This window comes from Protopterus annectens, chromosome 6.part0 (genome assembly GCF_019279795.1).
Source record: "Protopterus annectens isolate FY-2018-M chromosome 6.part0, PAN1.0, whole genome shotgun sequence".
NCBI lineage: Eukaryota > Metazoa > Chordata > Ceratodontiformes > Protopteridae > Protopterus > Protopterus annectens.
This window is the reverse complement of record NC_056737.1, coordinates 623,887,749-623,913,781: the sequence shown is the minus strand read 5'-3', so window position 1 is coordinate 623,913,781 and position 26,033 is coordinate 623,887,749. Positions and strand designations below refer to the sequence as shown.

At 40.8% G+C, this 26,033-nt stretch overlaps 1 protein-coding gene across 3 annotated transcripts in view; it reads left to right on the top strand.

Annotated features, from left to right (window-relative positions):
* Positions 1–26,033, top strand: part of MAP4K5 (mitogen-activated protein kinase kinase kinase kinase 5) — a 2,873,315-nt gene that overhangs the window by 2,114,588 nt on the left and 732,694 nt on the right. The window lies entirely within an intron of this gene.

Sequence of the window (26,033 nt, the reverse complement as noted above, 5' to 3'; positions counted from 1 at the left end):
AACTCAAGTTTTGAACCAGGTGTTCTGAACCTTGTCAATTATGGGGTTTAACATAATGGTTAAGATGTTTACCTCACAGTCAAGAAGTCCAGTGTTTGATTCTTGCTAAGGGAAATTTGAGAGGCATAAAATGGTTTGCAAGGGCAGCTAGCTTTCTGGTACTTGCATATGAACTATATATAAAGAAAAGGATGCAACTATCTATCTTTCTATTTCTTGATACTAATGTGTGTTTTCTACTTGGGTCCAATGTGTATTAAACTGTTGTTCTGCTTTGCTTCAGTTAGAATTGGTTGAAAATTTTCCTGCCTTGTTAAGTAGCCTTATAGATAAGAGAATATTATCTCTCAGGTTCTGTCAAGACACTGAGATGCTTGCCTGAGAGTACTACCTAGTAAATACAAAGTAAAATTTATTTTATTTCACAAGTGCATATTTTCAGGTCTGAAAAAGATCACATACAAAAAAAAAAGACTAAACTTGCTGTCTAGTTTATTTTGATCTAGTACATTGCAGTATAATGCTTATATAGAAAAACATAAAACAGCAAAACTGTGCAGAAAAAGAGAGTGAGATGATGTAGTAGAAGTATGTTAAAAATGCAGAAAAAGTCTGCTGACAAAACATTCCAAATGGAGACATTTGTCAAGTCAGAGTGGATCTTAAAGCTTGACGAAGAGTAACACATTTAAATTGGGTAATTTGCAGCTATTTACCATATGGTATATCACTTGCTTTCTTCTAGTGCCTTCTGCATGGTAATATGTTTTCCAAGAGGTAGCACACCTAGTCCTGTACATCAGACATACCCTGCTTGACTATTGCTTTCGATGATTACACATCTGATTATTGAATAGTGCTTTTTCATTTATTTGTTACTGAATAGGAGACTGTGCAAGAACTGAGCAAAGGAAACAGTTGGTATTACATTGTACCATTGCACTTGTCTCCCTATTTATTCACTCTGACAGTGTATATAGCTAGTAGGGGCGTGAGGAGCACAATTGAACCCACCTTTGCAAAAAAAACTTTTTTTTTTATATGTGCAGTGCTTAAAATTCAAGCAGTCTGTATGGTCACTCAGCAGGGATTGTGTTGGTGTGTTTGTTTGTTTACTGATAATATGTTTACCAAAGTTTTCAGTGTGTAGGCTTTCAGTAGTTGGTGCAGTAAAAAAGAAATATGTAGTATGTTTTAAAACACAAGGAGGAGTATTTGGTTACTTGTGATGAGAAAGATTACAGATATAAAAACTATAATGCACTGACATGGGAATAACAACATAATCTAATCATAAACAAATTTGTGTGGTTGTGATAAAAATTAGAAAGTGAAGGCCTAAAAGAGATACGAGTTATTTGTTATTCTTTATTGTACAATAAAACGTAAACTGACAGCCAATACAAGAAGACATAGAAAATTGAAGAAAGCGAACATTTTTTCTTTGTACATTATGGATATATTGTTAAATACAGTAAAACACATCCTACTTAATAATAGGCAATAGTAGCATTTAATAATTAGAGCGGCCACAGTGGTGCAGCAGTTAGCATTGCCTCCTCACAACAAGAGGTTCTCCGGTTCAAGCCTCGGCTGGGGGTGCCTTCTGTGCTGAGTCTGCATGTCCTCCCTGTGGTCGTGTGGATTTCCTCCGGGTGCTCCGGTTTCCTCCCCCATCCCAAAGACATGCAGTAGGTATACTGGACACTCTAAATTGGCCCTAGGCATGAGTGTGTGCGTGAGTGGGCCTTCTGTGGAAGGTTGGGCACCGGGCTGGCAACTCAACACAGTAAAAACTCCGCTGCCAATCATGAGTGGACAGGTGATCTGCCGTGGTGATCCCTAACCGGGAAAAGCCGAAAGAAGAAGTAGCAGCATTTGATAATTAAACAATTAGGGTAGGTTGCCACTGTGTAAGTAACATAATTTGCTATGTGATCCAGAATTGTATCATATGTCCAGGAAAACTTTTACACTTTGAAGTATTATTGTTAATAAACAGGTTGGCGTGTTTGTCTAACAGGCAATACTGGACATTTCAAACCACTTTGTTACAGAGTAACTAATTATTGCAAAATATGTATTTGTTTTGACTTTGTTATAATGAGCATGATAAAGAAGACAAATGTTTTTGTAATGCTGGGAACTTACTACACTTTGAAGTAACAGTTAAAGAGACATAGTTAGCTAGCTTTGTGTAATTTACATGCTTGATAGTTGGCATCACAGAGAAAGCAAATGAGACTTAAAATTCAGTGTTTTAAGTTATATCAGAGAGGCACATTAAGGTTTTATATCTGTGTTACACCTGGTTTTACCCTGAAAAATACAATTTGTTACAAAAGAGAACTAAAGAGTTCAATTTACTAATTACCATTGCTAGCTGAAGATTTGTAGGATTATTACGTAAAGGCTTAACACAAACTGCTAATCTTTATATTACAAGCTGTCATTTCATTCTGGCTTACTGCGTAGCACAAGTAATTTATCTGGTGTTGCACACTGAAACCTTTGCTCAAGAAAGTCGTCACATCTTGGCGTAAATGACAGTATACAGAAATAGAAACAAATTTACTTGGTTACGTTTTAGTTTTCATAAACCAGCAAACAGTGATATGCAATAATTTATAGCTTCCCATCTCAGTGGAGCCTGTCGTCTTTGTGGGTGGCACAGTGACACAGCAGATTGTGTTGTCACCTCACAGCGAGAGGTTCATAGGTTGGTACTAGGCTATCGGTCCTAGGGCCTATACAAGCCTAGCCATAACAATTCCCAGTATATTTCTTCCCACAATATTTACTTCCCTGGACCCCTGTCTAGCAGGAAAACTGACATGATCCCCGAGGTGAATTTCCTATCTCCCATCCAATTGTCAAGGTTCCTTTTGAAGAGGGCCAAGGAGGCACTCTGCTTAACATATATGGGCAGTCTATTCCAGAGTATGGGGAGTCTCTGGGTCAGGAACGTATCCATCCAGCATGTTTTGTTCATTGTGATGACAAGGTTTAGATCCCTGGAGCATGTGGCTCTGAGGGATTGGGATTTCTTTAAGTGGAGCATGTCCAACAGCTCAGGGTTTGACATGGCCTTGTATGTTAAGCAGAGATCTCCTCTGAGTAGACAATATGCCACAGAGTATAGCTGGAGTTTTTTTAGACGGTCAGCATAGGGCATCTGCTTTAGGCCTGTGATTCTTTTAGTGAGGTATTTCTGTGGCCTTTCCAGCTGTTGCAGATGTCTTGTGAGGTACATACCAAACGGGGTGTTGTACTCTATAATGGGTCTAATGAGGGATGAGTACAGTGAGACAATGACCTCCTTTTTTTCTGGATGAAAAGTCCTTAGTGATGAGGTGTGCCACATAGAAGGATTTCCTGACTGTTGTGGTGATGTGGTTATCGAAGGTGAGACCACTGTCCACCTTCTCTCATCACACTTTCGGTGTTTAGTGTACTGCCACCTATGTGGCAATTCATGGGTACATGTTTTTTCCACAAAGGGGATAACTATACATTTCTTGGCATTAAGCTTGAGCCCATGGCTCTGGCACCAAACATCTGTTTCTGTAAGGCCCATTTGTAGAATATCCACATAATTTGGGGGTTCAATAATGACTCCCAGTTTGCAGTCATCCGCGAACTTTGTTAGCCTTGGTTCAGTTCACGGATGGAGTGTCTGTTTTGCGGAGTCTGCATATCCTCCCTGTGTTTGCATGGGTTTCCTCTGAATGCTCCAGTTTCTTCCCACATTCCAAAGACATGCAGTAGGTGGACTGGACACTCTAAATTAGCCATAGGTGTGAGTGTGCGTGCGAGTTTGTGGTGTGGAAGAAATATCGTGGCAGAGCTAGCCATCTGGAGCTGTAAACCTTGGCCTTAGATGATTGTCACTGTTGAAGTGACACCCTGACCCCATTTTCAAAAATGGGAAAAAGGTGGTGTGGATGAATGGATTTACTGTAGACACCCACTTGAGTAATAATAGTATGTTAATTAAACATTATGGTGCACTGTCATATTTTTTTTCTTTTGCCACTGCTGTTTACCTATCATCAGGCCATCACTCAATCTGTAAAGCTCATTTATTCCCTTTACTGGACAAGAACTGGCTGAGAGGGTTTGCCATTGAGACGGCAGTCATGGGGTGGATTAAAATCACCGAGTGATGGGCTTGCAGTTGACCTTCATATCTACAAGAGGTATTACTGCCAAGTAGTCCTATATCTCCCCTCCTAACATAAGATGTAGTTTTCTCATTCTGCACCAGGGAAATTGCACCATTCTGTATGCCCTTGAGTGCAAGTAAACTGCTTATTCTCCCCTCCCAGCATTGGTAAGTAAGCCATTCATGTGCACTCCTGCCCCTGCCTTGCTCTTCCTTTGATGGGAATGCTGATCAAACCCTGGGTCACAGTCGGGTCTCTGTTCCCTTTGTGTAATATGGTGATTTAATATATTGTCTTGAACTGACATAGCAGTACATTTACTTAGCTTTTCATTAAGCAAAAATGTTCAGCATTCATAAGAACTGAGTAAGTACGCTTTAGTCATAGCATGAGCTTACCATTGTTGAAGTCATGTGATACATGTCCACTAGGTGACTGTTTCTTAATTTTTATTGCACTGGAGTAGTACTTTTTATTTATTTGTCACAGATGTTCAGATTTGCTTTGATTTCCTGGAATGTACTTTTGCTGTTACTTTGGTTTACTGAAAATAATTGAAGTATACTATCTTCATGTTAAAACTTGTACTAGTTGTCTTTGGCCTTGCATTGTCCATCTCAGCCTCAGATACATTTCTTGTTTTTATTATTATTATTTTTATATCCACTTTTATTATTGTAACATCCTGTCTGGCACCGATACGGTTTAAATCGAACAAGTCCTAACAAGGTGTCATACTGAATATGTGAGGTGGTGGAGTTATGGATTCTGGATCCACTGTACTGCCCCATATAGGTTTTAGGGGCCACCAGAAGGATGGACTCTCAAATTACACCATTAATACCCAACAGGTTAAAGTGACATGCACGCAAGTATTGTTCACTAATCAGTTCAACAAATGCAACCTAGTCTCAAGAACGTACAGGGAGTATGAATTTCTGCCCTGTGTATGGACTTCTAACATCCACACCCAGATTAGGAATACATGCTGACTACTTACAGAGCTGAATTTTTGACCTATCACCTTCATATCTCTTCCTTACTGTATTCTGTATGACGCACAATGTTTTCCAGTGCCCCGTACCCATGGTAACTTTTTTCAACAGTTTATTTATACAAATGCTTGTGATCATGAGCATACACACACACACACACACACACACACACACACACACACACACACACACACACACACACACACACACACACACACACACACACACACACACACACACACACAGACGCTACCTAGCTACAAAATACTAATCTGCTATGAGATCTGGCCAATTAGAGACAGATGCCAGCAGCTCGACAACCTGTGGTGTGAAATATTACCCTTTCCTCAGATAATAAATACATTCATACCAGCCACAATATCTTTAAAGGGAATAAACAAAAGCTTTACATAGGTAATAAAGAAATCAAGGTAGTACTGATACATATTGAATGTGCAGAAATAAAGATAGGTGCACAATGAAGAGAAAAGAGTAATCAGTTTCACGGTAAGAATATTTAAAGGAAACTCTCTGACTAAGCTAAATAAATACCCTAGCTGCATTTGACTGAAAGGATATGGAACCCTTAGCTATTTTAAGTGATAAAATGAATGTATGACAGAACCGAAAATTGGTCACCTTACAGTCTTCCAGCAGGACTGACTACCTTTACACTTTTTTCAGTTGAAAAATATATTCTGGCTTATGCTAGTTTATTATCTTTTCTCCACAAAACAACAGAGCTAACACCTACAAGTTTTCCCACATTCAGACCCTTCCACAGAGACAATGGTGCAGTTTCACATTTGCATATTAAGGACTGCTGTCTCCCCTCTGGTCAGCTGTCTCTTAAAAGAATTATTTAATTACATTTTTATGGCCCTTGGCTTCCTGATTCCGGTTTTTAACCTTACTTCAGTTACAGTCATGCAACCAGTCCTTCCCTAAGAAATTGCATTTTCTCACACAAATAGTGCAAAATATTGTTACAGATGTTCTTCGTGTTTCAATGTTGCAGTCATCACACTTGAGTTATCTGCCTACAGGTAGCCCTCAGTCGGCCCAATACCAGAGACGTAGTATTTCTACGTCGGTTGCTGTCACTTCAGTACTGATGTCAAGTCGTCAGGGATATAAAAACAGGCAGCTGACACCTTTACATCAGTCTTTCTTGCCTAGGAGCCCGAAGCAGAAGCAGTCCGCATGAGTGCCAGTCGGCCGCTACCTGAGTTTTTGTTTCCAAATTGAATCATCCTGAAGTCTTCTAAAGCTAAGTACCCCAATGGAGATCCTTTTTTCTTGCTCTAACCGATGTCAGAAAAAAAGTTAGCAGTTGTCTCACCTGTGGAAAGCAAATACCACACCGAGATTTCCATTCTTACTGCGTCACTTGTTTAGGCCCAGAACACGACGTACCTCGCTGTCAGTTTTGTGCCTTGCTCAATGCCCAAACTATTCATTGTCGGGCCCTTATTGTCGCTAAATACTTTCGTTTTCCATCTCCGTATTCTGAAATGACTTCAGTAAGCCATCCGACTACCGATCTTCTGAAAAAACGTAAGGATAAAGACAGAGACAGACTGCACAGGTCCAAAACTGCCGATGATACTTCCGTTAAGCTAGTCGACAGTTTGCCGGTGCTCAGTGAGGTGCTTTTGCAGGCTCTGATGCTCGCTTCTGTGGATTCGCAGGCCGCTACCGAGAACCGTTCGGAGTCTGGTATGCCGCGAGACTCTTCTTTGACTATGGAACCTGTGGTTGTTTCTACCTTGGATGGGTCTGGAGCCGCTGTGTAGGCACCGGCTTCCGAGGAAGTTTTTTGCATTACCGATATTCGACACAAACCAACGACTTCTTTTGCGTCTTCAGTTCTGTCAAAAACTACCGAGTTTCTAAGGCCAAGAATACAAGCTACACCTAAAAATCTGACGACCCAAACTCAAGCACCTGCTTCCTTGTCACAAAATCAAATGCTTAAAATGGCAGCAGACCTGATTATGCTGTTTACGGGAAGCCAGCCTTCCCCTGCTAAGAGAAAAAGAGACCTGTCCCCAGCAGCTTTAAATGACCAAGAGTCCGACGACTCTGAGGTTTCTGATTATAAAAACATGCCTTTATCTGCTTATGAGGATTCAGATGCAGAGGAATCCATTCCCTCTGCTTCCCCTCCAGAGGATTTTTCTTTCGGTGAAACCCTTCATACTTTGAGAACATTTCCACTGGGAATGCCAGCATTATCCTCAGTCCAAAAAGAGGTTCAGAGAATTTTTAGATTTACCTGAACATAGACCTTTAGCAATTCCTCCTGTTCTGGATGATGTCTTTATGGAATCCAGTCTAGCTTCTGATACTTTACCCCCTGTCCAAGGAAACCAGACAGGTACTACAGAGTCCCTGACTCTCACAAATTTCTTTTCAAAAATCCTACTGCTGACCCAGAGGTTATTTCCCAAGGGCTTAAAGGTATAAAAGCAACTGCAGCTAAGAATCCCACCCCTTCGGACAGGGATTCCTGAGCTTTAGACAGATGGAGTAAAAAAGTATTCACCTCTGCAACTTTCGCCATTAGGGCATTGAATTTCCAGTTTCACATGCTGAAAGACCAGCAGCATATTATGGAACTGCCTGGGATGACATGATCGACAGACCACGCTGCTTTGCCAGAAATGGCCTGCACCTGTCACCCTTGGGATCCCGGATACTGGCAAAGGCTCTTGCCACCCCTATAGTGCCTTTTTTTAGGCAAGGTTCAAATTACAAATTCACCACCGTAACGGGTACAAGCAAGCAAAATCTGAGGGTAATGCTACTCAGTGCTAGAAGTCTAAACCTCAAAATGCATTCACTCGAGGCACTCCGTAAAATGGAGAACATTGACATCTGTGCAGTGACAGAGACCTGGTTCAAAGCTCCAGAGAGCACCCCTGCATTACCAGGCTATAATTCATACCACACCTTCCGGCCACCAAACCCGGACCAAAACACTAAATGTGTTAGTGTGTCCATATTCATTAAGGATATCCATACCTCCAAGCTAGTTGCTCAGCATAATGCATCCGAGATTATCCAAGTTCAACTAACTCTGGGCAAAACCACAATCCAGATTGTAGCTTGCTACAGACCCCCCACCATCCCCCAGGATTTCCATTCCTCTTTTCTTGATACACTGGAAAATATTAAGGTACAACCCAACACTCTAATAATGGGTGACTTCAACTACCCTACCATTAACTGGGAAAACTTCTCATGTACCAACTTTTTTGCTCAAGGTTTTCTGGAAATCATCAATTCCAACGCTTTGGATCAACTTATCCACACCCCCACCAGAGGCAGCAATATCCTAGACCTGGTCATCACCAAAATGGGTGACCGGTGTTCCACACCAGAGGTCAGCTCCTCGTTGGTCAGATCCGACCATTAGCTAATAACCCTAGACATCCACATCCCGCTCCCACCCCCCATTAGGAAAAAAAAACGTAAAAAATTTTTCCAAAGCCAACTTCACGCTTCTTAAGACAGAAGTGGCAAACTTCATGACACCCATGCAGATGCACAATGGAGGTACGACTGCTGAATCCTACACAAATGCACTTTATAAGCACTTACACGAGTGCATGGATCGTGCTATCCCTAACAGAACCAAGATACTATACTCCAAACAAGGAAGCCAATCTGGTGGTCTTCTGCCATAAACAAACTCTACAACAGGAGAAAGAAACTTTTGCAAAAAGAGTAAAATCCTACGATTGGAGGAACTCCCTGGTCAGCCTCAGTAAGAAGCTGAGATCCCTCATAAAATCCTCCAAAGCTAGCTATGAAAACAAAATTGCCACTGATTCTAAAGACAACCACAAAGCATTCTATAGCTATGTCAAAAGTCTCAATGACAACACTCAGATCTGCTCTGAGTTACAGCACAATGACACTAAATATACAGAACCAACTGATTTTGCCAACATCCTGGCAGATAGGTTCAGTGCTAACTTTACCCCCCTCTCACCCCCTAAAGAGCCCATCTTTATACCGGAAGAATGCAAAGTTCCTGTAATCACGGCTGCACAGGTAAAAACTTCACTCTCCAAAGCCAAGAACACAGCATCCATGGGACCTGACAACATCCCAGGCTGCCTTGTACATGAACTACAGAATGAACTGGCACCCCACCTAAGTACCATGTTCAATCATAGCCTCACCTCAGGCTTTGTGCCCATTGAATGGCGCACCGCGACAGTTATCCCACTCCACAAAGGGGGGGGGGCCACAACAGACCCCGGGAACTACCGCCCCATTAGCCTAATGAGCCTCCTCTGCAAGGCCATGGAATGTATCATTATGGAACTCATAAGCAAAGACATTGGAGATCTCCAAACCCTGGACCCCACACAGTTTGGGTTTGTAAAAGGCAGATCATGTCTCCTAAACCTGATAGATGTCTTTGAAGGAGTCACCAAAGCCATAGATGAGGGTCAGGTGGTTCACACAGCCTATCTAGATCTCGCCAAGGCGTTCGACACCATCCCCCACTCTGGAATTATAGATAAACTCACTAAACTAGGTGTAAATCCCTATGTCACAAGATGGGTTGCCAACTGGCTTACTGAAAGAACCCACACTGTGAAAGTAGCAGACTCCAAATGAGACTTCAGACCAGTGACAAGTGGAGTACCGCAGGGTTCAGTCCTGGGTCCTCTCCTGTTTGGTATCTACTTCTCTGAAGTACAGGCTAACACAGAAGGTCTTTGGCTAACTAAATTCGCAGATGACTGCAAACTAGGAGCCATAATTGAAACTCCTAACGATGTGGACATCCTACAAAAGGGCCTCACTGCGACAGATGCCTGGTGTCAAAGACATGGTCTCAAGCTCAATGCCAAAAAGTGCATTGTCATCCCCTTTGATAAAAATTCTGTACCCATGAACTACCACATAGGCATTAGTCTACTTAATACCGAAGTGTGATAAGAGACCTTGGGACACAGGTGGACAGTAGTTTCTCCTTTGATAATCACATCACCAAAGTGGTCAGGAAATCCTTCTACGTGGCACACCTCATCACAAAAGGTTTCTCATCTAGAAAAAAAGAGGTAATTGTTCCCCTCTAACCATCACTCATTAGACCCATTATAGAGTGCAACGCTCCTTTTGGTATGTACCTCACAAGACATCTACAACAACTGGAAAGGCCGCAAAAATACCTCACAAAGAGGATTACTGGCCTCAAACAGATGCCTTATGCAGACCGTCTCAAAAAACTCCAGCTTTACTCCGTCGCATATCGCCTACTCAGAGGCGATCTCTGCCTAACATACAAAGCTATGTCAAACCCAGAGCTGTTGGACATGCTACACTTAAAGAAATCCCAATCCCTCTGAGCTACACGCTCTAGGGACCTAAACCTTGTCACCACAATAAACAGAACATGCTGGAGGGATAGATTCCTGTCCCAGAGACTTCCCATACTCTGCAACAGACTACCTATCTATGTCAAACAGAGCTCCTCATTAGCACTCTTCAAGAAAAATCTTGATGATTGCATGGGTAATAGGAAATTCACCCCGGGGATCACTTCTGTGGTTCTGCTTGACAGGGGCACAGAAAAATAATTTTCTTGGGTGGCAAAAGCCAGGGTACATTTTTGGCTAGACTTGTATAGGCCCTAGGGCCAATAGCCTAGTACCTACCTATGAACTTATTAAGCAAAAATTATCTACCTTTACAGGCTGTGCAGAAAATAAAGAATTACAAGAGTTTATGCATTCTACAAGCCAAGTCAGCAAGCATACCGTGCAATGTGGCTTTGACGCCCTAGAAGCTTCTTGCAGGGCACAGTCACTAGTTCTGTAATGAGAAGGCATGCTTGGCTTAAGGAACAAACCTTGCCAGACCATGTCAGATTAAAATTACTAGACGCTCCTTTGAACAAGGACAATCTGTTTGGCACCAAAGCAGAAGTGGTTCTAAAAAAGATGGAAGAAAAAGCTAAGTCTATGCAGACAGTCAAAGAATTTTTGCAAGTGCAGCCTCCAAGATTCAGTAGGCATTGCCCCTCGAAACATTGGGCCTTTCCAGCCCCCTCAAAGCCATCTCAAACTAGACTCCGGGGAAACAGATCCCCTAGATTACAGTCTCAGGGTATGCAGAGACCTAAGCAATGGAGTGCCTCCACTTCTAAAACAGGGAGTGCTAAGCCACCCCCTTATGGAAAAAATTTACAATGACTTCTCAACTCCAATCCTCACCTCTGCCCGATTGCTTGTGCCCCTAGGAGGAAAACTTACCCATCATGCAAAAAACTGGACCTCCATCACCTAAGACCAATGGGTCCTCAACATTTTATCCCACAGGTACAAATTTTACTTTCACTCACTGCCAACCCCAAAAGGGTTCCTAGACCTTCCTCCAAACCAGTGGGCAGAGGCACAAAAACAAATTCAATCCCTGCTCTCCATAAGGGCATTTTACCCTGTTCCTGCAGAACAAATAGATTAAGGGTTTTATTCTAGACTTTTCCTGGTACCCAGAAAAGGGGGCACTTGGCGCCCAATTCTAGATCTTTCCATTCTAAACACCTTCCTGGTGGTACCAAAATTCAAAATTCTAACCCTTCAGCAGCTTTTTCCTGTGCTGTCCAAAGATGGCTGGTTAGCCACCCTAGACTCAAAAGAAGCCTATCTGCACATCCCTATCAGGAACTAATGCAGAAAATACCTACGCTTCAGGGCAGGATCTATGCATTATCAGTTCTCTGCACCTCTCTTTGGCTTATCCAGTGCTCCCAGAGTCTTCACAAATGCCTGGCTCCAGCCATTGCCTATTGCAAACAGAGAAAGATTCAAATTTACCCGTACTTGGACGATTGCGTGATTCAGGCAGACAGTCAGGAAAAGCTGTTGCAGCATCTGACATTTGTAAAGAACCTTCTAACCTCCCTGGGGTGCACTATCAACGAAAAGAAATCAAAACTAGTCCCAGATCAAAAGATTGTATTCCTGGGAGCAAGCTTAGATACAGCATCCCAGATGGCATTCCTTACTCCAGAAAAACAAGCCTATCTGACAGGCTACTTCACTCAAATGGCCACCAGAACCCAGCTGTCCACAAAGAAAATCCTGCAGGCCCTAGGGTTCATGGCCTCTTGCATTCAACTAATTCCATATGCCAGACTGCATATGAGGAAACTTCAGTGGTACCTGAAAAGTCTTTGGTGCCAACATTCTCAGGATCTGGAAACTGTCATACCTATCATACCTTGTCTAAGGACAGAGTTTCTTTGGTGGGCAGCAGCATGCAACCACAACAAGGGACTTCCCTTTACTCAACCCCACGCTGCCCAGACCCTAACCACAGGCACATCAAACTATGCTTGGGAGGCACCTCTGGACAACAAATGCATTCAGGGCCACTGGAGCCAAAGTCAAATTCATCTGCACAGCAACCAAAAAGAGATGCTAGCTGTTCAGCACGCTCTGACAGCTTTCAAATCCCTACTCTCACCAGGACCCCTGCTAATAAAAACAGACCCCACAGTTATGTAGTACATCAACAAGCAGGGGGAACCCACTTTTACCCACTCTGCAGGCTAGCCATGGCCCTGTGGAACATGACCTTGGACATGCAGATTCATCTGCAAGCTCAATTCCTGCCAGGCAAACAAAACTCTCAGGCAGACTTAAGCACGTATCTACTACACCCACACGAGTGGCAATTAGACCCTTCAGCCTTCTAAGCCTGAAATGGGGGACCCCAGAGGTGGACCTTTTTGTCTCCTCTTACAATCACCAGCTCAGCAAATTCTGCACCAGGACACCTCACAGGAGGGCCTAGAAAGTGGATGCCCTATCCTTCCAGTGGGTAAACCTCTCAATCTATGCATTTCCCCCTCTGATTCTTCTCACAAGAATATTACTCAAGAGGACAGGACAAACCAAGGGCAATCCTGATTGCCCCGAACTGGCCACACCAGCACTGGTACCCACTGCTGTGCACCCTGGCAACTACCCCAGATCTCAACCCTCCTCACCCAGCAAACCCTGAATCTTGCAGCCTGGCTTATTCATTCAGTTAAGAGACAGGAAATCTGTAAATTCTATTTTATGAAGAAAAATCAGTGAATCTAAAATTATACCACTCTTAAGTTTAGTAGTAGTGGAGATATGTAAAGCAGAAGCAGGCAGCACATTCAGGTTTCCCACGCTGTGCTTCTAACCTTTATTGTCAATATTTCGATTTGACAGCCAGGTCAGCTCATAGACTTCAAACACAAAACTAGAATTAAAGCCAACTGGAACTTTAGAGGCACCGATCCTATCACACCATGACACATAGCTGATTGGTGAGGACATCATCATTCATACAAACTCTCAAAGAATCTACTTTACACCCAGAATGAATATAGTACAACTTACAAAACTACTAATGTTTACAGACCTATGCTAAACAGACCCGATGCTGAAAGCCCGCATTTTTACTCAGTGTAACATCTTTATGGACAACCTATTCTCCATGAAATATGGATTGCAGACACTCACCTACCAAAGTATTCCCCACAGAACACCCCAGGCCCAGTCCAGTTCATTTCTGCAAAAACAGTACAACTCAAGTGACAACTAAAGGCTGTAAGATGCTGCTTAATGGGTTCCTGTAACAACAGTTTTCCACATGGATCAAACAGTTTGTTAGAAGTACATAAACTGTTGCCATGTGAAAGGGAAAATGGGTGGGGTTTGAGAGACATTCTGTTATAATTAAGTGACATTTAACATCAGAACCCCCGTCCTTTACATTCATTTTTATTTGTGTGCCTGGATGATAGAGTAATCAAATATAAACACAGATAATAAGATAATTTTGTAAACATTGCATTTTATCAGTCTGTCTTTCTCTGTATGTAGTGTAATGCATCTGTTGTGTTTACCCTTGAGCTGAGGTTGAACTTTGTCTAGTGGGTTCAGTTCTCTACCCCCAAATAACAAGTCAGTAATAAATATTTTTTGCTCTAAATTGGGAAAGGGTTTTAGAACTCTGTTAACTTTCTTGTAGGGATAGGTATGCATGTTGAGGTGTGGCACACAGTCTTCTGGAGGAATCCCGATTAGTCACCATTCCCCTTCCCAAAAGCTCTGTGTAAGCTGAGGTGTGTTTTCTTTGATAGTTTGCCATTCATTTTGTTACTGAGATGCACGGGACCCAAGGTGATTAAAATGTATTTATTTATTTATTGCTTCCATTTGTTAACTGGGAAAGTCTATTGAGCCTAGGTGAGACCATTTTCACTAAAGGCCCAGGGAGTAAAGCACCACGTAACATTAATAGTACATACAAGAAAAAAGCACAGTATGCAGTGTATATACATTCTCAATGCATGGAAATAAATATTAAACACAATGGTGCAAGTTATTTACAAACATTATACATCAGCATTGTGTACAGTTTGATCATTGAGGAAGGAGTTAGGTAGGCTAGCAGTTTTGATTGTTAATTGTTGGGGTCTTGTAGGCATAAGCAGTTGAATTCAGCAAGTCAGAGAGAGCTCCGAAGTAGTGATATTGTAGAGGGATGTAGTAGTGGATCAGGTGTTAGGAGGTACTGTTTTGGCACAAGTACATTGCCAGAGAGGAGAGAGGTGTGATCTGAGAGACTTCTTAAAGAGAGCAGGATTACTGATTGTTCTGATATAAGGTGGGAGGCCATTCCATAGTTTTGAGACAGTAAAAGAGTACATTATCATTGTGTTTTTGGATCTTAGTGGTCTATTAGGGTGGTATGTAGTCAGTAAGGAGGAGAGGGAGGGGCAAGTTGAAGGCTTGTATACAAGTTTATGTGCAGTGGTTAATTGTGAATAAGTGAGGTAGTGTGGGAGCTCGAGACAGTTTAGCTGTTGTAGAGATAAGCAGTGGTGTGCTGAGTTTTTTTGAATTTGTTACAAATTTAGAAATCGTGTTGTAACACGAGTCCAGTGTGGTTTTCAGGGAGAACTGGATATTGGTGAGGATTGGGGCACTATATAGTAGAGATGGTAACAGGAAGGATGATGCTGGAGCTTTTTAGCAGTAATATTAAGGTAGTATTTGTGTCTATAGAGATTACCCAATTTTTTATGTTTTTTTTTTATGTTGCTATGGATATGGAGGTTGAATGTTAGATTTTCATCAATAATAACTCCTAGCAGTTTGGTACTTATGACTTCAGTGAGAGTATTATTATGGGATTGGACAGAAAAATTATTCTTGTTCAGAGTGGTAGTTTTTTTTTGGGGGGGGGGTATCTGAAGTTTGGTTTTATTGGGTTTGACATCCAAGTTTTGGTTGAAGTGAAAGCATTTTGGGTAAGACGTTGTAACTCATATAGATTTGGCAGTACAGATGAATGTAGAATTCTCTGCATATTGGATAACAGTGCTATAGGTAAGAGTAGTGTGGAAGTTAATGAAAATACTGAAAAGGAGGGGACCTAGTATAGCTCCTTGAGGTACACCTGTGGTTGTGTTGAGCAAAGGTGAAAAGTAGTGTTGCCATTTGGTGGATTGTTGCCTATTGGTGAGACAGTCTGAGAACCAGTTTAAGGTATGGGGTGAGAGACATAAGTTGATGAATTTTGTGAGCAGAAGGAGATGTGAAACCATGTCGAAGGCCTTGGAGAGATCTAGGAACAGTGAGGAGATTATGTAACCGGCATCACGAGCCCTGTTTACTGTGTCCATAAAGGATATGAGAGCAGTGCAGGTACTATGACCTGGCCTGAAGCCATGCTGTGTAGGGGAAAGTATCTGGTTTTGGACAAGATAGTTAATAAGTTGAGTGTGAATACATTTTTCTAGTATTTTAGAGATGGGAGAAAGTATAGCTATGGGTCGGAAATTAGAGATGTCAGAGTTGTTGCCACCTTTATGGGAGTGGAAGAACAAATGCTTTCTTCAATATGTTTGGTATACTGGACTCCTGAATAGATCTATTCAGGAGTATACTGATAGGATAGGCAGTGGAGTGTGCAGATAGTTGTAGAAATTCAGCAGGTAAATTGTCTGGTGCTTTAGTACAAGGTTTGAGTTTATGAAGTAGTTTTTTTGTAGTGAAAGTTGGTATAGGTGAGAAAGACAATAGAGGAGTAGTAGAGAAGTGTGGGGTAGGAGGTTCAGGTGAGCAGTAGTCTATGGGTAGGAAGGTAGTGAGTTTAGCTATGGTGTCAATAAAATATGAACTGAAGAGTGAGGCTGTCTCAGTGGGAGTTTTATATGGAGTAAAATCATATCTCTCCTATCCCCGATTGTGGATAAAAAAAAAAACTTGTTCTTTTTCTTGCTAAAACCGGCAAAGAAAAAGGTGGTGCATTATACACTTGATTAATAATGACAGTTGTTACAATTACAGAGTGCAGCTATCGGCAGGATTAGTCACCTCGGTCAAGAACAGTGATCCACATTATAAACATGTCAAGGGCAGCAAAACAAAATCGGGATTTGAAGGGGTCACTCAGGAAATTGTGGCACTGTATTATTTTGCCCCCAAAAATAGGAAATACTGAGTAATTTGTTACAGTTGAGAGGTATGACCCATTGGAGTATTTGAGTGTCCGAAGGAAGATTCACATCAGTCACTAGTTTATAGTTGTCTACAAACTTGGTCAGACACAAACCCTTTTCCTTTGTTTTCACACTGCAGAAGTAGCTGTCAAGATGGATGGATCCCATGACAGAACTCTATGGGATACTACTTCTGACAATTTTTTTTTTTTAATTTGAGAGAAGCTTCTCCCAACATTTACTGAATGGGTTCCCTTCACTTCACCTGGGCATAACCACATTTCCTGTTTAAAGCGTTTGTCCACCCAAGCACTTTTTAGTTTTTTTCTTGCTGCAATACAATTCCCATCTTGCGTATGGTAAACATAGTCAATTTTGGCCTGTTCTTCTTGAGCTGGCAAAAAGTACCCAAAGAGATTTCCATTCTCAGTATGTGAGGTTTTTTTTTTCTGGGACCGTCAGGTGATGTCACTTCCTGTGTATTTGTGCCAGAATGAGCAAGGTAACACTGAGGCAAAGAGAACCGACTCTTCTCTAGAACTATATGGCTAGGAAAAGGCAACCCTATCCCACCAGATCACCATGCATTCCAACATTCTGGACCCTCCCACTTCAGTTATCATTACCTAGGTAAAAGAAACACATGCAGGAGCAGTTCTAAGAGAAAGAGCAATGGAAGACAGAGAATGTCCATTTTAGTTCATTGGGCATCACAAGGTTATCAGATCCAGTGAGGCATATTCACAGACACAGGCTTTGGTGTCTGTAATGCCTAATGCCTCTGGCAATGCTCCTCCAGAGGTTGCCATACCTTCAGAGTCCAGTACATTCTGTGGGGGTCAAAGAGTCTTTTTCTGCAGTTTTTGTTTGGATGTTTCACCTCAGACATATGAATCTAATTCCCATATTGTGATAACTGAGGGACAGGGAGGGAGTCTCCTCAGTTTGAGTCTGAAAGGATGTCTGTAGTTATAAGGTGGTATCCAGGATGGCATCCCATATATCCTGGTCTCCATAGCAACCACTCACTGTCTCTAAATCCAGGGTCAATATGTCCAGGCCTCAACATCTACCTTTACATGCCCTTTGCCTCAACCCTGAATAAATGTATTGAGTCCTGTTGTTATCCTTCCATTTTGCTGTTGCAGTATTCTTTACATTAGAGATCCTTTGCCAAGGGTGGCTTAACGTCTGGCCAGTATACCAAAGCCTTAAGTTGCTTTAAGGTATGTCGTACATCACACATATGGTCCTTGCATATTGTAGTGCATAAAGGTGATGTCCAGATGTACCATCCTCAGAACTTCTTTGCCACCAATCCAAACCCAATCTGTTGATTGTCAGTCTGAACACCCATTCCATTGCTGGTTCACCAAGCCATTGCAAATAAGTGCCCTGTTGGGATTCTGTTTTACTTATCCTTTTTTATTTTGTTGCTTGTGGGGTTTTTTGTCATCCAAGAAGGGTAAATGCCAGTATGGGAGACAGATTCCCCATAAAGGCTGCCACAAACAGTATCTTTGTATCTTTTTTGCCTTGTCGCCTCTCATGACCATACATCCTGTTCTGTCTGTCAGGCCTTTGGTCCTAAAACCCTTCATAGTAGACTTTCTTCTTTGGCGCTTTATCTTGAATATCAGCATATTAAGCTTTTTGAGAAGGAAGTGCTGGGGGGAGCTTCCCAGTCTGAGGGACAGCTGTCAGTGAAGAAGGCGACCAAGAAGCCTAGGCCGGAATCTTCTGCTGTTCAGCCTCTGCCGGATGTCTCTCCCGAGGCAAGTGAATGCCTGGAGGTTCGTCTAGCTTTATCAATGGATTCCTCTGAAGCGACAGGGTTGGAGGCCAGTGGGCATCTGACTTTAAGCATGTCTGAGGAAGTTTTGCATCTGTCCGCTTCAGATGTTCAGGATTATCTCCACTGAGCCTAGGGGGTGTTCCTTAAATATTAGTCAGAGAAGTCCCTACTACCACCATCATTGAATGCCATCTTGGGTCAGAACCTTCCAGATTTTATAAGGTGGACATCTCATTGAAGAAAAATCAGAAAATTAAACATATTACTCCTGCTTCTGAGGATCCACAGAGTGAATGGAAGTCTTTCATTCAGGGTTTGTTCAGTGCTTTGATGGCTTTGAAACCTCAACCATAAAACAAAAAGAACAAATACAGTGCATAACACCAACAAAATAAACAAAAACGCATTAAAACAGGGGTAGGAAGTGGGAAAAAAAATGCCTTTTTTGTTGTAAAACCAACCAGTATTAAGTGCTTTCATCCCTAACATCTGGGACTTTATCAGAATACATCCAGGTAATGTACAAATCAGGTTATATAACCTTACATTATACCTGATACGTTAAAAAAAATCATGCCCCCATTTAAAGGTAAACCCCTTTAGGTATAAAGACCATATAAAACATAGTCTGTTATGCAATAAAGATAAAATATAAGCAGTGTTGTAAACTTATAGAGATAAACATGTATAAGGTATTACACATTTATAATCTTTCAACTTTTTCCTGTAGTATTGGAGAAATGGAAACTACATCGCTTAAACCAGGGGGGAACATAGCGGCCAGTCTTAACTGCCACTGAGTTTCCTTTTTCTTTAAATTATTTTTCCAGTTACCTCCCCTCTGTTCAATTCTAATAGTCTCCAATATGCCAAAAAAGAAATTACTACATCCACTACACACCAGGGGGTGTTTATATAGACCATTATCCTCTTTTTTGTTATTAATTTCATAAACATGCTCATAAATCTTAGTCCTTAATGAATGTTCTGTCTTTCCTAGATAAAAACTTTCACATTCCTCACATATTGCTAAATATACCACTTTTGAAGTTGCACAGTTCCCACTTTGGAAATTAATTTGGGTCCTTGTAATGTTTCCAAGTGTTGTTTGCACTTGTTTGTTGATATAACCACATTGTTTACAGCACCCACATGGTCTAGTGCCCTTCACCAGTCCATCATTGGAATAGGTCTTAAATTCCAAAAGTCTTTTAAAATTCACACCTGTTTTATTAATGAAAATTGGTTCATTCCCCAGAACATTACATATGTCTGGGTTAGCCCTCCGGATATTACAGTTTTTTCCTAATAACATTTTTAATTTCCCCAGAAAGGTGGCTTCTTCTGGTGCTTTTTTCAAGGGCTTAGATATTAACTCTACTCTTGAGGCGGTAACATGGACTTCTGTACATACATTTACCAAGCACTACAAGTTGGATGGAATCTCCAGAGCTAGAGCTGGTTTTGCTAGGGTCATCATTCATGCTTTTCCTAAGGGCTCTACTGGTCTGGTCCTTCCTCCTACCAAGTTTCTTCCTGAGCTTTGCACTCTCCCTAATATAATGAATACTACAACAGTGAAATGGAAGGATATAGTACAGTTGTTTAAAATCTTACCAAAACCGTAAGATGTCCTTCTCTTCACTGTTGTGGTATTCAACCCCCCCCCCCCCAGTCCATTTGTCTTCTGGATGTACAGGTTACTTCTTTTTTTACTTGGACTAGCATTCCTGCTGGGGCTGTCAGTTCTGAGGGTAGTACAACTGGACATCACCTTTTTGCCCTACCCTATGCAAGAAGCATACATGTGACATATGGCATACCTTAAAGCAACCTAAGACTTTGGTATACTGGCTGGATGTCGGGTCACCCTTAGCAGGGAATCCCTAATATAATAAGTACTGCGACAGTGAATTGAAAGACATCTACTGTTATGGTTAAGAATTTACACAACTGTACTTTCTCCTCTTAAGCTCTTTCCCAGAGCTGGTTCAAATTGTCTGTGGACTTCGTGGCTTTTATTTCTGGCTTGCAGTTCGTATCTGTCTGTCCATCAGTTTTAGAGATTTTAAGAAAAAGGTATCAGAGGAGGAAGTGAGGGGATCTAGGATTAAATAGACAGTAGCGAAGTTGGAACTGAACTTGCCATCAGTGGTGCTAAGAATGGTTTCAGCATCCAAGTAAGTGGTACTGTTGAATATGAGCTTGGAGTGGTCTTGTGAGTTGCATCTAAGATTTGTAATATAGCTAAATAGTGCCTTGTGATTATCTTTGGTAGCAGAGTCAGCTTTAAGTTCATAATTGCCTTGTGTTTAATGGTCCAACTTGAGAGTTTTGCTAGTCAGGTTTAAGTCATTTTTATTCTGGGACTGGGGCTTGTTGTAAACAGTTAGCAGTTACTTCTTTTTATTGTGAGTTTCTTGATATGGGGCCTCCACCATGTGATTTTGATTATAAACTTATTATTATATATGTATGTCTGATCTGGATAACTGTCTCTGTGCTGTGTTGTAAACTGGAGTAGAATTAGGAAAAATATACTATGTTAACATGTTAATGACTGTTTTGGGAATTGTGTTAACTTTGATGTTTTCATCTGTGAGATTTACATAGTTGGTGTTAGAATAGTTCATAAATATGGCAGAGCTTCTGAGTATAGTGGCATGGACCTTATGGTAGAAGCAAACTGCCTGGTGACTAGACTTTATTAAGGAGGTAGGTACACAGGAGGTTGTATTGGCAGACAGTGGTAGTAAAGACTATATTGTGGATGTATTTATCTCTTTAGTGATCAAGGAAACTGCCCTCCTGTACAAGTCTTTTGAGTGTGTACCTTTAACTCCTAGTGGGTGTGGCCTAAACCTATAAAAATGAACCTATAAAAATGAAGTTATCACCTTACAAGTCTAATAAATACTCAATGACAGAGGTCAAATATCAGTACAATTCTGTTTGCCTTCATGTATGCTTCAAGATAAAATATTCTGATACCTTGTATATAGCGTGGTTTTGGAATTATTAATGCAAGTATGAACAAGTAATATTTGACGCCTAGAGGAGTAGTAGGGGTTAACTGCAGATGCACCTGGAGGCGTCACTTGGATGTAATGAGTTATGAAACCTAGCAATCCTCTGGACATAATTGTTACTGGTGGTACTTAAATACCCCATAAGTGGCATATTGGGTTTAATTTTTTTTTCCAGTTTTTGTACTAGAAAGATTTAATGCACTTTACCTCTCTCTGTTTTGGTTGTCTCTCTTTAGAGGTATGTGGACTGAGTTATTTGCACATTAACGGGACATGCTAACAGACCATATCCAACTCCCATTTCTCCTCCCACCACTTAGTGCTGGATACATATCAGAAGTTTATTGTTTAACAGCAATTGTATTCAAAGTTTTATTTTATAATTAGCCTGACTCCTAGTAGTTGACCCTACCAAGAAAACATTGCAAGGAGGTGACATTGTCTGGAGCTCACAGCTCAAGAATTGCAGTTTGCTTGGAAGGATCTGGTCGTAAGCCTGAAATGGTAAACAAGTGACCCATATAAGTAACTTCTTGCAGCCTGAATTTACATTTCTGAGGATTCATTTTAAGATTTGCTTCACAAGCATGTTGCAGAAATTTTCTGTGGTTTTTGTCATGTTCAGCTTCACCATTGCCGCCTAGAAGAATATCATCTATTGTAATAACATGTGTAGCAAGAAAAAATTTGTTCCATTGCACGTTGGAAGACTTCAGTGGCAGAATTTATCCCAGATGGAATTCTCAAAAATCTGTGCCTTCCAAATTGTGTACTGAAAGTGGTTAGCAAATTCTGCCAAAATGAACTTTTTGCAGCTATGAGAGAAAAAACAGTGGCATTTAGCATAAGGGCAGCAACTTCAATTGTACACATTGGATGATGTCGTTTTAGTGCTTTGTTCAAATCTCTTGGATCAATACATATTCTAATATCATCTGAGCTTTTCTTATGCGCTACCACCATGGAAGATGCCCATTCGATTGGTTCTCCTACTGGACAGAATACTCCTAGGTGTAGCATTTTGTCTAGCTCAGCTTTGACTCTGCCTTGCAAGGCTACTGGAACTTTCCATGCTTTTCTAATGATTGGGCTTACCTCGTGGTCTAACTTCATGGAGTATACAACTGGGAGTTTGCCTAACTTGTCTTCAAAAATATCAGTATAGTCAGAAAAAGTAGTTTGCGCAAAATTTTCGTTGTTACCCATGGTATGGTGGACTTCTCTATTAAATGAAAACAGTCCCATTCCCAAAATGTCCTTGAAGCCTAATAATGACTGCACATGTCTCTTGACTACATAAAATTGGAAGTCATAGCTGTTCCCAGCAGAATAACATAAAAGCACTTCTGAGCCTTCTGTTTGAATTTCTTCACCATACACAACAAGCTTCGCACACTTTGCTAGATCAAGTTTCTCACCAGCTTTTACTCTAGAACATTTCGGCTGACATAGCATTGCACTTTGAACCAGTATCAACTTTGAGCTCTAAAGGTCTCCCATTAATCCGAACATTACAAAATATTTCATTCTTTGCCCACAAATCTACTGCATTGACTGTTTCAGCAAGTACAGACACCATCAACATACAAAGTAGGGTTGGAGCTTTCTAACTGATCTACTTGCCTCTTTGAATGCTCTTTTTTAATAAAAGAAAGTGCCCCATTAGACTTAGAGCCTTTTGAAATGATTCCACTTTTTACAACCGTGGCATTACTGACCAAAAGCTAAGCACATCTTTTGCTTGGGCTCATGGCTACCTCCACAGTTATGACAGTTGACTATGAGGCTTGTTGCAGGTTTTGCTGAATCACCCCTCTGCTTTACTGTGTGTGCCCTGGGTTTCACTGTAGCCACTCTGTTTTGCTGAAGTGACCACACCCTTAGGCCTACTTCTTTTAAACTCGTGCTGCATACTATCAACATTATCACTGGAACGTACTTCAAGCATGTTATCATGTTTTTCTCATTTGTAAGGATATTCGTACACTTTTATGTGCGCTCATATATCTGACAAATCTCTGTGGCCTTGTTTAATGTTAAATCACTGTCTCAAAGCAAAACCTTTCTCACTGCATCATCTTTAGTACTACACACAAGCCTGTATTTTATCAACTTATCTCTCAGATCACCAGATCTGCACATTTTTGCCTTATTTCTGAAGTCAGTTATATGTATGCTGCAAAAGTTTTACCAGGCATTTGATCTCTTGTGTAAAATATGTGCCTTTCCATTGTAATATTCATTTGGGGGTTGCACATTTCTGTAAATTTATGTTTTAAGCACTCAGTGTCTTCCCGCGTTTCAACCAGTACCACAATATGGCAGTCTTTCCCCCCTTAACATACACAAATAAACACTCCCTTTCAATGGCTTCTGAATCAGGTAGATTAAGCAGAATAAATCCTTTTGTAAGTGCATCTTTATCAGAAAAAGCAGCCTGTGTGAAAATGTCATACTCTTGCTCACTCACTCTCCAATTTTGTGCAACATTATTATCAAACACAAGTGGACCAGGTCTGCGAAATACTTCTCCCATACCAGTAAACAGTAGTATAGACCTGCCCTATGTAATTATGTTCAAACATACACCAGGTACTTGAAAAATATTCAACTGCACAACAATCTCTTTGAAATAACTGTATTATAATACTGCACACACTTGCCAACACTTTGCACACTTCGTATTTCGAATAGCTTTAGTTAATGCGATAAAATATGGACATTTTCCATTTTTTATATATTTTATGCAATTTAGAAGATATTTTAAGCATTTTGTAAGCATTTCAAGTTCTTTTATCAATATGTTGCAGTTTCGAACATTTAGTTTAATTAGAAATTCATTTTGAATGCTTTGTTTTATATTTGTTCAGTGAAAATCATTTAAACGAGTTTTAGTGCCTGGAATTTTCTTTCTTACCTGTTTGCAAGTCGTTTAATCTTTGGATGATTCACTCATGTATATTCCTCCAATTGTGACAGTGTGCTCTTGGTTTTGTAGACATTTCACTTTAGATCCCATTCTTACACCATGTCACTCGTGTATTCAAATAAGATGAGGCTTATGTGTTTGTTTAAGTTGTTTATTACACACAAACACATCAGGATGGATGATTGAAACATAAAACATAAACAAACTAACTGATTGACTGACTTGCTACACACACACGTTAACACTCCAGCTGCTCACTCAAAATGGCACTCTTGCTTGCACGTGCTCATTACTTACGTATATGCACATGCCCATGGACTGGAATGGCCTTTAAAGGTAACACACACATTCTGATCTACAGGAAGTACCACTTCTTTGTTGAATACGGTAAAAAACATTTCCCATGCTTGAGGGGAGGGAGTGAGCTGCTTCTTCAGTGTTCTTTGCGTAAGTGAGGGATGTCCAGCACAGAAAACCCATTTCATATTCTCCCCTCAAGCATTGCAAGTAGTTTTCCTGGTCTCCTGAAAAAAATTGCATTTCTTCATGTCTCTTTCTCTTTTCCAAGAACCCACTACCCTCCCTATCACATGGGTGAGGTGAATGGGCCACACTCATTTATTCCTCTTCCCTCCTTGCCTGGTTCCTCCTGTGCTGGTGTCACTAATCAAATCACATTCACCTGGGTTGTTGTAATGGCTTTGTCCCTTGGAGTCATAGAGCCAGACTATTTTCCCCACTTTCTCTTTACACCCAATAATACATGCTCATAAATTCTTTTATTTAATGCTCTGATAGTTTTTCCAATATAAAAACTATTAAATGAATAATTTGCTGTGTAGACCACACCCTTAGTCTGACAGGTATATCTGTCCTTGGCCCACACAACCCAACTGAAATGCTTAAACTCAATCTATGAAGTATTACTGATATATCTGCACTGCTTACAGTGTCCACAACAAAAAGTTCTAAGGACCATAGAATTTACACCATCATCTGTATAATTAATTTTGCTTTAAAAAATGGTCTTGATATTACACAACTTTTTAAAGGTGAAAACCAGCCTGTCACCTGTGATTTGAAGTCAATTTGAATCAATTCTGGATTACCAGACAACATTTTCCAATTTTCTGCAATGATTTTCTTAATCAACCACATCTCATAAGAGATGGGCAAAGAAAAGGCTAAAAACATGACCTCCTGAATTCACTGACTCTGTACTGACTAAAGTTTGTCTAACAGAACCACCTTGCTGTTCTTTACTTTACTTAAAATGAGTTGGGCTTTAGTTTGTCTTAGCCTCACAACCTCATTCTTAACATCCATTAACCATAGTTCATTATAACCTCTGTCCATAAAGAAAGATCTAAGTTTCATCATTTCTTTCAGAAATGTCTCTTGGTCAGTTGTTAATCGACTTAAACGAGTAAGTTGCCTTTAACTACTCCTCTTTTTGTATTTGCCGGCTGTAGGCTGTCCCTATGCAAATACTGGTTGTTGAATATGGGTTTTCTAAAAATCTTGCTGATAAAAGCCCCTATGGACACATCAAAAGCAAAATTAATATCTAGAAAATCAATAGTTTTACCAAAACCACTGAT